Source organism: Mytilus trossulus, chromosome 6 (genome assembly GCF_036588685.1).
Source record: "Mytilus trossulus isolate FHL-02 chromosome 6, PNRI_Mtr1.1.1.hap1, whole genome shotgun sequence".
In the NCBI taxonomy this organism is placed as follows: Eukaryota; Metazoa; Mollusca; class Bivalvia; order Mytilida; family Mytilidae; genus Mytilus; species Mytilus trossulus.
In genome coordinates this window covers 3,889,104-3,908,305 of record NC_086378.1, presented here as the reverse complement: position 1 = coordinate 3,908,305, position 19,202 = coordinate 3,889,104, and the positions used below count along the sequence as shown (strand labels likewise).

Here is a 19,202-nt window from a genome sequence, read left to right as displayed (position 1 = left end):
ATACCATGCTGAGCGGAATGGTTAATGGTTCAACGGATGTAACAGTATAATTTGTTCTCCCCCCGCTGTTTTAACAAACATAATAATTATATTAAATTGAAAATGGAAACGGGAAAAGTGTCATGAGACAACGACCCAAACAAAGAGTAAAAATGCCACATTTAACTTAAAAAGGGAGGTTGGGTATGTTTTGTTCTCCCTAAAACATTGTTCTGATCCCCTATTTGAATTAAACATATTGTGGTCAACTTGAGCAGATGACAAATATAAATTCATACAATAAATGACAATTTTGTATTTATTCATGACAATTTACAGACTAAAGTGAAAACGTTATGATGCTGAAAAAAATGAAACCGTTTAATCCACGATTTTATTTTGTAGCTGTATTATGATTTACTGCAATTAAATGTGCTGTGTATAAGCTTATTCGTGTTATGCAATTGAATATCTCTGACTCGTATTCCTTCAAAGTTAAATCACAAGGTAAATTCGATCAACAATTTATGAATACCCATGCATGCAGATGACTTTTGTTTTATTTGAATAATGTCCTTTTGGCGAAAATAAACATCACGAAACACGCACAGACGATGTGGTCACGTTTCTCCAACATTTGGTAATTAGACTAAAATAACATTAGGGATTATGGGGTCCTCTTTAGGACTGGATCTTGATATCTACCTGTAATTCACCTGTTCTTAATCAAAATATTGTTAAAAAGGTAAATATTTTTTTAAAGATATATATGTTTTTAATAGTCTCCCAAAATTGTAAAAGTCGATATAATCTAATGCAATGATGTATTTTTTTCTTTTTTAACAAAAAATATGTGCATAGACAATAAGACAACTCTCTACAAGAGACCAAATGACATTGAAGTTTATAATAATACATAAAAAATGAAGATGTGGTATGATTGCCATTAAGAAAACTAGTCACAAGAGACCAAATGATACAGATATTAAAACGAATATAGGTCACCGTACGGCCTTCAACACTGAGCAAAGTCATACCGCATAGTCAGCTATAAAAGGACACGAGAAGCTTAAGACAAATGTTTAACAACTCAAACGAGAAAACTAACGGCCTAATTTATGTACAATATAATGAACGAAAAACGAATATTACACAGTAACGACAACCACTGAATTACAGGCTCCAACACTCCCCATTATCTTGAGACATTGGTGCACCAGAACAATAAAAGAACTGTACAAAAACATAAATAAGCAACAAATAATTTATTAGACTAAATTATCAATCACTACACATCCAGTATCCGTTAACGTACGACCGGAAGCAAGTTTTTGCTTTTTTTATAATTTTGTCTATAATTTTTCATAGTAATGTATTATAGATTACAATGTTTCGATCTTGAATAAAAACTAACATTTTGTTTTCTGAGAGCTATTAAGAATTTATTTATCTTGAGTCATGAAGCTTATATAAAAGTACAAAAAGCAGCTTATTATCACCGATACAGTTTATTTAAAATTCTCAGTCAACTTGCATTAATTGTACACATCGAGAAAACTAACGGCCCTTATTTATGTAAAATAAAAATGAACGAAAAACAAATATGTAACGCATAAACAAACGACAACCATTGTATTACAGGCTCCTGACTTGGGACAGGCACATACATAAGCATACCATGAAAACTGGCTTCGGCTCTTGTGATATACAGACAGAACGATTAAGTAGATACATATGTATATGGTTCTTCGCACTAGAAGACAATGGCTTTCGGTGACTTTTTACATAAATAAAACTTGGCTGTTTTGCATTGGTTTAGATTTTTAACTTTTTCATGTAACACAAATACAAAAATATATCAAGTAATAGAATAAATTACAAAAATGAGGTATAGTCAGTGAACATTTCGATTTTTCATGTTACTTTTAAAAAAAAAAATCTATAAAAAAAAATGATTTCGAGATTATTTCTTGATATTATTTTATGAAATTTTCAGTTTGATTAAGATTTCCATTGTCTATACAAGATTTTGTTTTGTTCAATAAACTTTTTAATTTTGTAAATCAAATACGGATGAAAATATTTATGTAACAGTTTCGGGTTATACTCGTCCAAAAATACACGGTTTGTTAATGTTTAAAATTTGATATAATTTTTTTTTTAACAATATCCCTTTTTACAGGTAATTATCACCATGCCAGTCCTTATGAGGACCCCCTAATCCCTAATGTTGTTTTAGTCTAATTATCAAATGTTGGAGAAACGTGACTAAACCGCACAGACACTTGTCTCATTTTTCTGGATCGATATATCTGTTCATCCTCTACATACAGGTAAATGAAAATAGTTTTGTTGTTAAGTATACTTCTTATTCTGTGTATATAATTTTCTTTTTAGGGATACCAATAAATTCTTGTTTATCGATATAAATAAAAATAATCAATTTTCTTCAACTTCGTACTTTTATTTGGTCTCTTTATTTGTTTTTGGATTGGAGCGTCACTGATGAGTAAGAAACAAAATAAACTTTAGAATATTGATAGCCTTATTGAAATATTTAAATAAAATATGAAAGGATGGAAAACGCTTATTCAGATTTTTACCTTATATTTGCAGTGGTATTATTTGGGTTTCAAATCGGAAGGGAAAACATCTTAAATTTGCTTAAATTTAGGTAAGTGACTTTTCATGAGCCATTAAAGTCCACTATATGGGAGTTTAGATTTCAACGCAAAATACACTTTTTTTTTTTATTTTCATCTGAGAGGCTTGGCATTGCTTGTATTAATTTTCTAGAGCTATGAAAAACAACATCTAAGTATTTGTAATAATTTTTATTGCATAAGAACTGTTGTAAAAGATAAAGTTTTCTTAATTTACTTTATTTTTAGAGAAATTATAAATATGTTTGTGTATCCAGTTTCAGCTCTATATTTTTGCAAAGTTACTAACAATTTCAGGGTACCTTACTGATAAAACTGTAGCGGTAAGGTCATTTAGCTTAAGTGCAATACATTCATATTCAAGTGAAAAAAAAATTTGCAAAGAATTATTAGAGTTTTAGAGTTTTAGAGACCAGCTGCAGATTCAGATATCAATAATAAATAATCAGCATACAATAAATGGTTTACTTTTTGATCATGTTAATTAAATGCACTAGTTGAGTATGTATCTAAATATATTCCTAGGTTTGCAGAACTTTTAGGTGATTTTTATATTCTATTAATAGTTTTAAACCTGGTATTTTGCGCATTAGCTTGACTGGTGCATCGACCAATTACAACCTTTCATTTATAAAACATATAAACAAGGCTGCATTTTACATCAACATGTTCTACACGATTGTAAGTACATGTATAACATTGCGTCCCATTATCATTTTTTCTACTGGTATTGTCAATATATATGGTATGTTATATTTAATCAGCTTGAACTGTATTTGAAATGTCTTTCGTTGATTAACTTAAATATTTTTAGAAAATTGCACACATGCACTTGTGATAAGAGAAAATATCATACATATTTTCCACTCGTGTCTACCATTATCTACTGAGCATTTCTGTACTTTTTCAAAACTAATCACTTCATATGTTTACAAATGAAACGTTCTTCTTCCCTATTCATTTGACATTTCTTTTAACATGAATATTAAAAGAAAAAAATGATAAATGGATTATTTAAAAACAGCTTAAATTTAAAATTAATATCTATTGTTTCTGTTCAAAAATGTTTTGATATATTCCCCGTTTACATGCCTTTTATCTCACCTGACCTTAAACATGTTAAAGACCAAGTGACAGTTCTAATGACTCTTTAATAAAAGAAACAACTGCTTTTACATCATTTGGTGTTGATCGATTAAGTATTATCACGAGTTTATCAGTAAAATTAAGTGTATTAAAATTTACATATTTTTGTATATAATATTTTAGAAAGATTTCTCTTTTATTTTTATTTATTTTACAGTTGAAGAAAACATGAAATTCATCGTCTAAGATATTACATATTTTACATTTTCTTTCATTTCGTGGTATTTTGGTATATCGTCCAGTTTCTATGAAGAGACAATGATCGCTTATTCTAAATTTGGTTATGATTTTTCTTGTCTCTCGTCGCTCGGTTTTGGTTTGTTACCCCGATTTTGTTTTTTGTCCATGGATTTATGAGTTTTGAACAGCGGTATACTACTGTTGCCTTTATTTAATACTTAGGTGTGATAGGTAGAATTGCATTTGGTTATTTATATTAGATTTAAGAAATTTATATAGATATCTTTTATTATTTTTATTTAAGTTATTTATTTTATCATCAATAAGAGTTTGATAATATTTGATATAACTTTTTTTTAATTGGGATTTTAACATTTTAGTCTGTTTTAAAGTTTTAGTTTCCTCAATAAGTTTAATGTCAATATTTATATCTTGTGACACATTTTTTGCAAAAGTATAAACAAACTTGCCCACATTCTAGATAACTGACATGGATAAAAATAGAATATAGCGGTGAAATGCATTGTTTGACTAATGTATCTGAAACTATATAATTATGTCAAAACTGTCATCAGGTTAAGATCTTTTGGCCTTGAAATTTTCAGATGAATTAAACAACCACGTTGTCCGATTGCTACCTTTGAATTGGTAATTTTAAAGATATTTTGCAGGTTTTTGGTTATTATCTTAAATACTTTTATCTATAGAGATGTAAACAGGAACACAGTTCATCAAGGTAATTCCTACAATAAGTCAAATGAATTAAATTGTCTAAAAAACATTTATAAATATTTGTAATATTTTATAAAAATCTTCTCCTCTGAAATGACCGAGACAATTTAACCAAACTTAGCCACAATCATGATAAGTGTATTTAGTTTCATAAGTGTGTCCGGTGACCCCGCCTGCAGACCAACATGACCAACATGGCTTAAAATAGAACATAGAAGTAAAATGCAGTTTTTGGCTTATATCTCTAACACTTAAGCATTTAGAACAGAACAGAACTGACATGAGTATAAATATTCATCAGGTTAAGATCTATCTGCCCAAATATTTTCAGACAAATCTAAGTACATCTGCCCCTGAATTGATTGTTTCAAAAACCAACCAATTGCAGTATTTATCCGGATTATCTTGAATATTATCATGAATCGGTATAAACTGTCAACAATAATCTTGCTTAAAAATGTACATAATACGGCTGCCATGGCTAAACATAGAACATAGGAGTCTACTATAGAAGTCTATTGGAAAATTGTACAAAACAATTTCAAATGATCACAACTTGAAAACTAATTTTAATAATGGTAAGTGGTCTTTAGTAACCATTTATAAGACTACATCTAGATGACTTGATTTTCTTACATTGGAAGGGTCTATTTTTTCAGGGGCTAATATTTCTGCTTGATATGTAGCATTTTTCAGAATTTTCAAGTGATCTTTCTAAAAATCTTTATTATATTGTCCCTTTCATCATACTCATATTTGGAATTGCACCCAAGACAAATTATTTGGGAGGTTTTCCCAAAAATCGTTTAAAAGACATTTCCAGCATTATACAGGCCCTTGGTGAAATAAATTTTAGAGAGGAGGGGTAATCAAAAATGGAAATTTTTGTAATTTTTTTCAAAAAATTCTGCTTTTAATTTAAATACGGCACGAATTTAACTAAACTTGGTTCACAATCATTATATGGGTAAATAAAACTATTTATTATGATTTAATCTGATTTTGCATAATTTCTAAAACAACAGTAGATACAAATGAGCGACACAAGTTCTTGGGAGCCTCAATTTTGTTTTATTTTGTAGTAAGAAAAACCCGTATTTAGCAATATCTATATTAATAATCTTATTACTATGCGGTTTCCGATAGAAATGTTCTTTCGTATAAGTTCTGAAGCGTTGATTTATAGAAAATAGGTAGCCTGTATGAGAATTTAATAAAGTAATCAAAAACCTCAAGCGAAGTGTTGTCCTCTATCTTATAAAGCGCATGCGTAGTTTCTTGAACTTATCTTGGGGTTACAATGTACCAAATAGAATAACATGGGCGCAGCCATTTTATGAAGGGAACATGACATAGAGATAAAAATAGATGGCTCTCTGTGATTGGTTGTTATATCATTTATATATTTTTCTTCTGGAAAGCATTATGAATGAAGTTTCATGCAAGCACAAATTTGCCCTTAAATGTATATGATGAAGGGCCGGAAATATTTTGTTTATGTTGATCAAAATTAGGGAAAATTTTCTGCGAAATCGTAAGGTATCGTGAAAACCCTCAAAATTCACCAAGAAAAGCCATGGGACCATATATATTTGAGTGCGGTAAAATCACAAATAGATATCGAGCTTCAATTAGACAACAGCAGTTTTTCCATAATTATTTTATTAAAAACGCCTTTTAAGGAGATAATTGCTAAAAATAGCATTGCCGGCAATGGGGCCACCATTTAATACTTTATATTCTATTGTGATACCTTGTAATCATTTGTTTTTGACTTCTGAGTTTGATTATATCTTCGGTATTTTTCACATCTGTTGTACTTGTAAGATAATCTATCAGCTAGTACATGAACTTTTGTAAACATTTTTGCTAATAATTTAATATTTAAAAAAAATCATAGACAGTCCCTGCATTATCAAACCGGAATAAATTACCTTAGCAAACACTTTTAGGATTTAGGGTCCTCAATACTCTACAGTTTCTACCTTTATTTTGTCTTTATAACGTTTTTGATTCGAGCGTCAGGACTGAGTCTTTTGTAATCGAAACGCGTGTCCGGCGTAAAAACAACCGTGGATAAATGGAGGTCCATAAAAACTGACAATAGTCGAACCTTTCATACCATCTGAATTCTTGACTTGGTACAGGCATGTACACATTTTAATCCTGGTATCTATGATGCGCTTATAGAAGCAAATCACATAATCACATTAAAACCAGTACCTGTAATCGTAATCTTCATAAAATGATGTGAAGTTGAAACTTTATATCTGAAAAATAAACAAAGAACCCCAAGTATGTTTTTAAACATGGAGTTTTGGGTTTTTTGTAATTAACTTTCGTCTTATGCTTCAAAATTTTGTTTGAATTCTGATATCCATACTTCTGATCCATAAGTTAAAATAGGAATTGAATTTAAAATCTAGAATCAAGTTTTAACAGACAAGTTTTCACTATATGGGAGTTTAGACATCCAGTTTCCATTCAGCACTATATTTTTGCAAAGAATCATGAGAGTTTTAGAGACCAGCTGCAGATTCAGATATCAATAATAAATCACCAGCATACAATAAATGGTTTACTTTTTTTATCATGTAAATTACCTGCACTAGTTGAGTTTGTATCTAAATATTTTCATAAGTTTTCAGAAATGTTATGTGATTTCCATATTCTATTAATAGTTTTAAAACCTGTTATTTTCCGCATTGGCTTGACTGGTGCATCAACCAATTACAACCTTTAATTTTTAAAACAGATAAACAAGGCGGCATTTTACATCAACATGTTCTACACTATTGTAAGTATAATATTGCGTCCCATTATCATATTTTCTACTGATATTGTCAGTATATATGGTATGTTATATTTAATCAGTTGTAACTTTAAAATTAATGTCTTTCGTTTTAAGTAACTTAAATATTTTCAGAAAATTGCACGTAGACACTTGTCATTAGATAAATATCATGCAATATATCCACTCGTTTCTGCTGAGCGTGTCTGTACTATTTCAAAACTAATCACTTTATATGTTTACAAATAAAACGTTCTTCATTCCTATTCATTTGACATTTCTAACATTATGAATATTAAAAGAAAAATTGTTTAATGGATTAAAAAAATCAAACAGCTTGAATTTAAATAAATATCCGTTGTTTCTTTCGAAATTGTTTTGATGTTTCCCTTTTTACATGCCTTTCATCTCACCTAACCTTAAAGGCCAAGTGAGCTTTCCCCATCATTTGGCGTCCTTTTGTTTTCTTTCTCTGTCGTCGTTATCAGTCGTCGTCAGCAGTTAACTTTTACAAAAAATTCTCTGAAACTACTGGCCCAAATTTAATCACGCTTGGCCGCAATCATCATTGGGGTATTCAGTCTGAACAATGTGTCCGATGATCCCGCCTGCAAATCAAGATAACTGTCATGTCTAAAAATAGAACATAGGGGTAAAATTCAGTTTTTGGCTTATACATCTGACACTAATCTTATTGTGGAAAAATGTTCATCAGGTTAAGATCTATATGCCCAAAAATATTCTGACGAATCAGACAATCCGATGTTGAGTTGCTGCCCCTGAATAGGTAATTTTAAGAAAATTTGCAGATTTTGCTTATTATCTTGAATATTATAATAGATATAGATCAACTGTAAACAGCAATAATGTTCAGCAAAGTAAGATCTACAAATAAGTTAAATGATTAATATTGTCAATTGACCCCTTAAGCACGAGAATAACGTATCAATTGTGATATGTAAACACCATACGAAGGGGCAGTGGGTATGTTACTGCTGAGAAATGGGAAATTGATAATTGGGAAGTTGAAATTGTCCCGTTTATCATAGATTTTCGTGTGAAGTCGTTCATCTACGTCAATTTTGAGGAAAAGATCAAGGTATGAAGCAGTTCTTCTAGTATCAGTAGTTTCCTTTATTTCAAGTTCACTGGGATATATGAGATGTAAGTATTGGCTGAAATATGGGTAATTCAATAATAGAACATCATCAATATATCGGAAAGTAAAATTAAAGAATTTCGCAAGGTGCCTTTTCTTTTGGTCTTTTAGAAGGTTCTGAATGAATTCTGCTTCAAACGAGTACAAAAACAAATCAGCCAGCAGGGGTGCACAATTAGTACCCATTGGAGTACCGACTGTCTGTTGAAATATAAATCCTCCAAACTCAACAAATATATTGTCGATCAAAAAGTCCAGCATTTTGATAATATCATCTTCAGTACATTTTCTGGAAGATTCAGTGTGATTCTTCACAAAATATGAATTATTGTAACCCAAAACAAGAAATCTGTATCTACGATTTCTATTTTTATAGAAAAAGCTCTGTTTTATGAGATGGTGTAGTCGATCTTTGAAATGAGCATGGGGAAAAGTAGTATATAGTGTAGAAAAATCAAAAGTTTTTATGTTGCTGCGAAATTGCAAAGATTGTGATCGAAGGTTAAGCAGTATATCTTACGAATTTTTGAGAATCCACATCTGGTTAACAACACTGGTAGAATATATCTCCTCACAATATTTTTGAAAGCCATCTTTAACTGTCGAGAGAATAGTAGTCAGTACTTTAGAAAGATGTTTAGTCGAACATTTTGAAGACCCAGCTATGTATCGTTCTTTAAATGGAGTTTTGTGTCTCAAACAGTCTCATTAATATGTTCTCTACTGATATTGTTAGTAAATGTTTTTTTTTTTCATATCTAATCCGTTTTCTATGTGTGTTACATTTTAATGTGTTTCTGTTATGTCGTACTTCTCCTCTTATATTTGATGCGTTTCCCTCAGTTTTAGTTTGTAACCCGGATTTGTCTTTTTCTCAATCGATGTTTGAATTTCGAACAGCGGTATACTACTGTTGCCTTTATTTATCAGGATTTAAAATGTTTTTCGTTATAAATATTTTTCATAATAGTAAAATAACAAAAATACCAAACTCCAAGGAAAATTTAAAACGGTAAAGTACCTTAGCAAATCCCAACATCAAAGGCTCAAAAACATCAAACGAATAGAAAACAACTGTCATATCCCTGACTTGGCACAAAAATAGAATGGCGGAAAATAAATATACACAAGAATGAAGGACATTTATTATTGTTACATTAATCAGTTCACGTGCTATGTCATTGATAAATCTTATAAATAGTTATCATTGATGTAAACGGGAAACACTTATACCCTGTTATAATTTTTAATATATCTTTTTTACCTTAAATGTAATAAAAAAATTCCATAGCAAGTGAACTTTTAGAAGGATTTCCAAATATTATTCTTAAAAAAAAAAATTTTTAAGTGAGCGTTTACTATTCACAATGGCCATTTGAAAATTACATTCATATTTTTTTGTTTTCCCCCTATGTTTCTATTGTGGTTATTGTACCTTTGACTATGGGTTGATGCTTTAAAAAAATCATAAAAATTCCATTTTTTCGTCGCAGCTAATTTTTCCATAGCAGATAAGATTGAAAAAAGATGAAACAATCTAATTATTAAGAAAACAATATTTAAATATTTCTGTTGTCAACTGCATTTTGAAATGCAAACTCCAAACCTCCGTTCGACAGATGTTGTATGTACAGTATACAAATGGATCGACATACTAGAAAGGGTGACTTTATAATAGTTTTTGCTTTGCCCACTTTCATTATTTAGAAATTGGTAATTGTTATTGAAAGTTTTTTCAAATTTCAAGAGATTTGATACAGAAAAATGTATCAAAATGATGTATTTTGTGTATGAATTTACCGTGGCCATGATATATTTCGATGAAAAAAAATAAACAATAGAATAAAACAGATACATTCAAAACCGAGGTTATGTCAACTTACTAAAATTATGAAGACTTAGTTTAAATACACATACGAGATATGGTGTGTCATAATAAAATTATATCTCGGTGAACAATTTAAAACCATCAGAGTTTTTATTAAAATTTCTTAAACAACTTGGGTTATCTCGCTTGGAAATGTCCAATATTCTTGAACATGACAAAATAAATATCGAAATCCAAGAAAAATTCAAACTATTGGTATTAGCTTTTTTTAAAGGCATTGGAAGAACAAATATATTTAGTGTACATACTGAAGTCGTCCTTATTAAGAGTCAATATATCATCCAAATATATAAAAGTGTTATTAAATTTTTGAATCAGATGTTGTTTCGATTGGTCTTTGGTGATTTTAGTCATAAATTGTCTTTAGTTTTCTATTTTTAGTCTTTATTATTTATTTATTTCTTTGGTTGTTTGTCATTTTTTTTTAACCATGGGGTTTTCAGTTTATGTTTGATCTTTGAGTTTGACTGTCCCTCTGGTATCTTTCGCCCCTCTTTTGTAACTCATAACAATTCAGAAACAGGTCTGCAATACGTTAAAATTTTGAACAGATTCGAAATCAACAATATAAGAATGCATTTCATCAAATACTTTCAACGAATTTTTTACACTCCAAGAGCATGAATATTTTCCACAGGAATAAGTGCCATTACTATTCTAAAAATAATCTTTACACCGCTTATGTATCAGAATAAAATTATTTTTATTCCTACTTTGAATCTCAAAAGATAATTCCGATAACTACATCTGTTGTATGTGTGTGGGTTTCTGTTTATTTGTTGTTTTGTTTGTGGGTAGTTATTTGGATGAGGGGTGTCATTTAAAAACACCATTTCTTCGATATCATGCTGTAACAGATATTTTTTAAATTGACCTATGCCATTGACTTAACATTTATTTTAACTTTCAAGGAACTCACGTAAGAAATAGATTGATATGAAAAAATTGCCCGATATATTTTTTCCTAAGATCCTCTTTTTTTGAAACACCATTTTTTTTCATGCCTTTATTTTACAATAAGGAAAATCTATATTTTAATATCTTATCTACATACTATGTGAGTTCCACAATCTGTATTTTATTCTATTCTATTCTATTCTTTTCAATTCTATTCTATTCTATCCTATTCTATTCTATTCTCATATCCATTTCCATTTCCATTTCCATTTCCATTCCCATTCTAATTTCCATTCCCCATTCCAATTTCCATTCCCCATTCCAATTTCCATTTCTAGTCCCATTTCCATTCCCAAGTAAGGAATATGACAGTTGTTATACATTCGTTTGAGGTGTTTGAGCTTTTGATTTTTTTTTTTTTTTTTTTTAACAACAAATATAGTCTTTATTCTAAAGATATCTTGTTACAATTATACTTCACTGTCCAAGCGCCAGTGGAGTATTCCTGTGAAAAAACTTCTGAGTTGCCAGGAACATACTCAGAATATAATAAACAATATTACATAAACTATTACAATATTTTCAACTTATTCTATTAAATCAATTTCTTCAAATTTAAGAAAAATACATTTTCAGAAATTATTTTGCTTTCCTTCATAACCCTTCTTAATTCCTTTATAAACAATTCATACACATCTATATATTTCAATTTTTGCTCTGAAACATAGTATGACTTGAAAATGCAAAAACCTAAAACTGTCAAAAAATAGTTAAAACCATAATAACCTTTATCTGATATTTTGTATCCAAATACTAATTGTTTAACTGATATCTTATTTGTAAAATTGAGTTGTGCAAGAAGATGTTCCACTTTATCCCAAAAGTCTTTTAAGAAAGAACATGTTATAAAGAAATGAAAGTAATCTTCCTCTTCTGTTTGACAAAAATTACATTTACTATTAGTAGAAATTTTCCATTTAAATAGTAATTGCTTTGTGGGAATAATATAATTTAGCAGTTTCCATCTAAACATTTTCATCTTATTCTCTCTTAAAAATTTAAATATAAAATCGTTTACGAATGACATATTTGGCTTGCTATCTAGCTTTAAATTTTTTGTCCAAATATTGATACCAATCGGCTGTGTATACTTTTGATCTACTAGACTATTATATAACATTTTATTAAAGATATCTTGTGCTTGTATTTGTTTATTTCCCCATCTCAAATTATCCTTATTAATACTAATTTTACTCTTTAAAGAGTTTTCTTTAATTAGAATTTGCTGCCATTCCTTTGGGATGGAAGATTTTAATATTGTAAACTCTGCAATCCAATTAGACTTATTGCTTAATTTTTCTAAAATAAAAGCCTCTGATAACTTTCCCTCACGATCAAGTATGTCGTTGATGTAAATCAAACCACTTGCTACCCAGTTTTGAAAGAACAAACTTTTGTTACAATGTTTAACGTATCTATTTCCCCAAATAATCTGTTTTCTTATATTTGAAAAATGATCTTTAAATTTTGTAAAACCTCCCCCTGTTTTCACCCAGCTTGAAATTACTTGCAAATAAAAGTCTGGTATATTTTCAAATTCTTTTAGTGATTTAATATTATCTAAATTCATGTTAAAGACAAGATAATTTTTTCCCAGATTGTTGAAATATTTGGTAGGAATAATCTTCCAGTTCGGCATAGTGGTTGAATTGAATTTGGAAACCCATGAAGCTTTCAGTGATGTAAAATAGCTATCAAAATCAACCATTTTTAACCCCCCTTTTTGATAATCGCCAATAAGTGTATTTCTTTTTACTTTGTCATTTTTACCTTCCCAAATATATTTAAAACAACAGCTTTCAATCTCTTTTATGTATTTGTTTGGAACAATACACGAAGTAGCCAAAAATGTAAATTTAGGTAAGATCAAAGATTTTATAATTAATATTTTTCCAATTGTTGTTAATTTTCTTTTTTTCCATGCCTTCAGTAAGGATTTCATTTTATCAATTTTAGGTTCCCAATTTAACTTTTCACATTCGTTTATGTTGTGACCAAAATAAATCCCTAAGGCTTTAACTGGTTTGTCCGTCCAGCGTATTCCCTCAATTTTATCTTTACTATGTTTAAGCGCCCCTATCCATATTCCTTCTGTTTTACTACGATTTAATCTCAGACCTGAGAAAGAACCAAACGTTTCTATTATATTCATAGCATTTGATATGTCGGTTTTTGAACTACAAAAAAGAGTTGTATCATCTGCCAATTGAGATATTTTTATGCTATGTGTTTTTTTATCAATAGTAATTCGAATACCTTTGATGTCGGGGTTTTGTCGTAATCTCAAAGCCATAATTTCTACTGACAAAACAAACAGTAAAGCAGATAAAGTACATCCTTGACGGATTCCTCTAGAGTTTTCAAAAATCTCAGAGACCCATCCATTATTTATTACACATGTTTGTATTCCCTTATATAAAGTTTCCACCCATGATATAAATGATTCATTAAAACCGAAATGTTTTAGAACGCTTAACATGAATTCCCATTCCAAAGAATCAAAAGCTTTAGTAAAATCAACAAATACGATAGCCCCATCTATTCCATATGATTCTGCATAGTCCATAATGTCTTGAATTTGCCTTAAATTGAATCCAATAAAACGATTTTTTACATACCCAGTTTGATCTTCATTGATTAGTTTAGGAAGCAGTTTTTTAAGTCTCTGTGCCAAAACATGGGATAGTATTTTTAAATCTACGTTTAATAATGATATAGGACGATAATTGTCCAAAGATAATGGGTCATTCTTTTTAAATAATAAAGATAGTACACCTGTTCGTTGGGTATACGATAAAAGTTTTTCCTCGTGTCCCTTATTAAGAACTTTAACTAACATTAGTTTTAATTTTCCCCAGAAAGTCTTATAAAATTCCAAAGTCAAGCCGTCAAGACCTGGTGATTTATTTAGCTTCATCGTGTTTATTGCACTAGTGCATTCATCTATAGTTACTTCCCCATCACATTCTTTAAAGTCATTAATATTTATATCTTTTTCCATAATAGTATCAGCAACGTATGAATGTAACAAATTTTTATCGGGGCATGTTGATTTTTTTTGAGCTTTTGATTTTGCCATTTATTAGGGACTTTCTGTTTTGAATTTTCCTTTGAGTTCAGTTTTTTGGGGGATTTTACTTTTTCTCTCATACTTTATCGTTAAAGGGATAAATCGCGATTTTTCACTTTCATCTTATTATGTTCATAATACCATAAAAAACAAATTCACCAAGTTTTATTTCTATATGAAAAGTAATAAAGAAGAAAATTTGAAATTATTAATTTTATTTCTTCAAATTTCCTGACTTATGTGACGTAGTTTAAGTCTTTGAGCATGCCGGAAGTGAAATTAATCTCATTTAAGTCTTGTTCGTTAACCATCTAATAACGTTATTTAAAGCGCATCTACGACTTTTGGTGAAGCTATTAACCAACGAAAAGTAAGTGATAGCCATGCAACTTTCAAAATTAGATTGTAGGATTTGTGTGGATTTTTTATACGAATTCTAGTAATTAAAAAGTAAATAATACAATAGAACATTTTTATAATTTTTTTTCTTCAAATACTTTAAACAAACATATGAAACTGACACGATCGATAGTGTATTAAAAATTGCATGTTTGTATTCTGAACTTTTTGCTTTATTCCAGAAAACATTTTCACTTGCTTGTACTGAGGAAATAAAATGTGTATTAATTTGTGACACTTAGTGAATGTTGAATGCGTAGTTAAACTCAAGGTAATTAAAAGATTAGCATTATGTAATTCTTATCTTTTGATCTTCATTCAGTGACATTTAGGCGTCACGGTTCACCATTTCAGGTGTGAACAACATTTCGTTTGAACGATATACGGGAGTCAATTATAGTTTTAGACACAGAAATGTAAGAAAAAGAATTAAAATGAATTTACGGGAGAAATAAGGTCGCACAATAACTGGATAGCTGTTGTATATTTTTATATATTTTGTATAAGCTCACTTTTAAATGAATTATGACTTATGATTACTTTTGAAACGATAAAATACTGAATTATTTTAATTGAATAAATTAATAAATAAAAATAGCTTTCTAAACACGAGTGTACGAACTAAAAATTGTACTTTTTTAAATTAGAATCGGAAACCTTCAATTTTTCAAATAGATTGCAATTATATAAATTTAGTCCATCCAAAGCGATCTTTATTTTCCTATCTAGGAATTTATGTTCTCATCAAAATATTTTAAATCTCACAACGCATGAATACTTCAGCTATTTGAAAAAAGATGTTTTAAAAAATTGACAGGAAATTTGAGGATCCTTTTGGAATGGAATTGAAAAATTACGATTAGATATTCTTTTCAAGTATGAAAAACGCCAACCAAATTTATTCATAATCGGGAGCGTCCTTATTAAAATAGTCTTCTTCTCACAACGTATAATACTTCAGCTATTTGACCAACAATGTTTAAACGAATTTAATGTCATCTTAATTTCTTTATTTTTGAATGTAATAATAAGTCTGTTCAACTGGCATTGGAATACCCATAAAGCGGACAAGCGGCAGTTTATTCTTTAAATTGCTGTCATTGAATATCAAGAAAGAAAATAAATCCCGAAATTATTTTGAAATTTTAATACTCAATTGTTTTCCTAGAAAATATCCAGTTGCATATATTTTACATGAATGTCGGAACAATTGTGATGATGTCGAATTTCTTCCTTTATTCGAGAACTATCTAATTGATATATAAATTACTATGTTCATAACTTCGATGAACCCAAGCAAGTTACATTTCGACGTGTATTTGAATCAAATTGGTCTTCATCTTCTTCTTCTTCTTCTTCTTCTTCTTCTTCTTCTTCTTCTTCTTCTTCTTCTTCTTTTGTTATACAATAGTCTATCGAATTCGATGATTACATACTGTAAGCATACGTGGACTAGTCTATAAATTTACAAAACTTTTACCCCAATTTACACAAAATGTATGTTTCTTTCTTATGTTCAATGTATACATGTATATATTTTGAATTGCGATATAGCTCCGTAACCTTTTATTCAGGCGTAGAAACGAATCGTCGACACGTGCGTACTATTTTTTTTAAATCAATATTTCCGGTATGTTCCAATTTGTCCTTTACTCTTGATAACGAGTATATATTACATTTTCTCAAATTTAACCTTGGCCAAAAAAAATATAAACAGATTTTTATTTCATCAAATCTTTTCTTTTTGGTATTATTTATATTTTTATAAATACTATTCTTTTTATAAACAAGCGTATGAGTTTAGTTATGACTAGTATAATATATCACTTTCGGACACGCAAGACAGAGATGTATATTATACACCTGATAGTTCAAATGGAGAGTTATAAGTTATCGGTCGTATACACTGATCAATACCTACAGAAGTGAAACGATGCATGAACTTGCAAGACCGACAGGAAATCGCTTGAATACCTGGACGTGTCACCTCACACCCCTCACATTACCTTTGGGAGTAATACCTTTAGCCGTGCTGGTGATCAGATGAGGGAAGATCCGAATTTATTTGAAATAAATTTATTACTTCAAAGAATTATAAAGAATTAGATTTCCGCAATCAATTTTCACTGAACACTTATTTATGTTTTGAACTTTGACTTTTTAACAAATTCCAATATTAACAGTTAAAAAATAACAGACTATGGTTATTTAATAAAAATAAGAACATTTTTCGTATCAAGTTAGTTAGTCAGATAAAACAACCGTACGATTGACAAGATATCGACACGCAATTACGACTACATCGGTTACTGTAAAAAAAATTCCTTTTTGGTTTAGACATATCGTTGTTATTAATCGAGAAAGAGGACAAAATGGCCGAACGCAGAGAATTGATACTCTAAATTTAAAATCGATGGTGATCTCTTATCTAGCGGAATAAAACTTTAATATCTATAAATTTTGGCATTTCTATACAGAATGGACATAATATCAACTTTTGATTTTTTTGCGAAGTTTCCCTTTAAATTCTATGGTGTAGGTTTTTTTAATCACAAAAATTGGTTGTCTATGCATAATCTATACAAAATCTGACAATTTTGCACAACCCATAACATGAAAATAAAAAGCCCGGTGAAATATACTTTTTATTATATTTTCGAAAAAAGCATGATATAAACTACATTTTGACATATTATTAAAAAGTTCTTAAGTTTTAATTTAGATTACTTTTGCTATCTTGTCGTCCAATTTCTCTCGGTGTAATACACTTGTCATCTACTGTGATCCCTTCTTGAAGTTTATTGTAATGTTAAGTCTCTATGCTTATCCTGCCTCTACTTCTACTTAGTTTCTGGTCGCTTTCTTTATATTGATATCTTTTCCTTGTGAATTACAATATACAGATTTCTGCTCCTATATCCAAAACACCTTTGATCACCTGTCCATTAGTACTGATTAGAACTTTTATTGTTGCTGACTGCACTCTGCCTATCTGGGTAACACAATCCAATTGCTGTCTGCTATCCACATTCTCTGATTTCTTCATAGGAGTCAATACAGCAGTGGAGATACTTTTTCCTGACGTCAACTCAGACAAAACCTCCACAATCTTTGTTTCAAATCTTTATGAAGTTGTTCTTTGTTTATTCTTTGTATTTCGGATTCCTTGAAATTTACATCAATTTTTTAAATCTACTGACTCTGCATTTTCATTTCTCATCTCTTATATAGATATAGGAAGATGTGGTGTAAATGCCAATGAGACAACTCTCCTCTTAGGCTGACACTCGGCCGACCGTCCAAGCCTCTTCTTGTTTAAAGGATTATCGTTGGTGATATTCTTATACTGTTGTTTATCATTTTTAGCTCATCTTGCCCAAAGGGCCAAGTGAGCTTTTCTCGTCGTCCGTTAACTTTTACAAAAGTCTTCTCCTCTGAGGCCATAATCATCTTTGGGGTATTTAATTTAAAAAAATGTGTGCGACCAAAAAAGATAGCCGCCATGGTTAAAAATAGAACATAGAGATAAAATGTAGATTTTGGCTTATATCTCAGAAAACAAAGCATTTAGAGCAAATCAGATATGGGGTAATTTACTAAAATTGTTTATTAGGTCCAGATCTATCTGTCTTGATAAAACGGACAAGCTGTTGTTGGTTGCTAATCCTGAATTGGTAACTTTAAGGAAAGCTTGCATTTTTAAGTTATTATCTTGAATTTTATTATAGGTAGAGATACACTGTAAACAGCAATAAATTAAGAAAAGACAGATCTTCAAATAAGTTAGCATAAACAAAATGGTCAACTGACCCCATAAGGAGTTATGGTAATTTAAAGACAAATTTAACAATTTTTTCGTAATTTTTTGTAATCTTTTACAAAATTCTACTCCTGAAACAACTGAGTCAAATTTACCAAACTTTGCCACAATCAGCATAAGGGTATCTTGTTAAAACAATTGTCTGAGGACCCTGTCTGCCAACCAACATAGCAAAAATTGCAGACATGGCTCAAAATAAAACAGAGTAAAATGCAGTTTTTGACTTATATCTCTGAAACAAAAGCAAACGTATAACTGTTGCCTTATTTCATGCACAATTGTAAATAAAAATATCAGGTGAGCGACACAGGCTCCTTGGAGCCTCTAGTTCTTATTTGTGTTGTCCCTGCTGAAATACCCTGATTTATTGCATGAATAGCATGTGTTTAAATTGGTTATCTATTTCTATCTGTTAGCG

The 19,202-nt window shown here is 29.9% G+C and overlaps 1 protein-coding gene across 3 annotated transcripts in view; it reads left to right on the top strand.

Annotated features, from left to right (window-relative positions):
* The first annotated feature begins 7,425 nt into the window (after positions 1 to 7,425).
* LOC134720609 (uncharacterized) overlaps positions 7,426 to 19,202 on the top strand; it is a 391,376-nt gene continuing 379,599 nt past the window's right edge. The window contains exon 1 of one of the 3 annotated variants that reach the window (XM_063582964.1): positions 7,426 to 7,497. The gene's annotated coding sequence lies outside the window, so the exon portion shown is untranslated. Of the gene's footprint in view, positions 7,498 to 18,699; positions 18,747 to 19,202 lie in introns of those variants that run through there. The other 2 variants (XM_063582963.1, XM_063582965.1) reach the window with 2 other exon arrangements.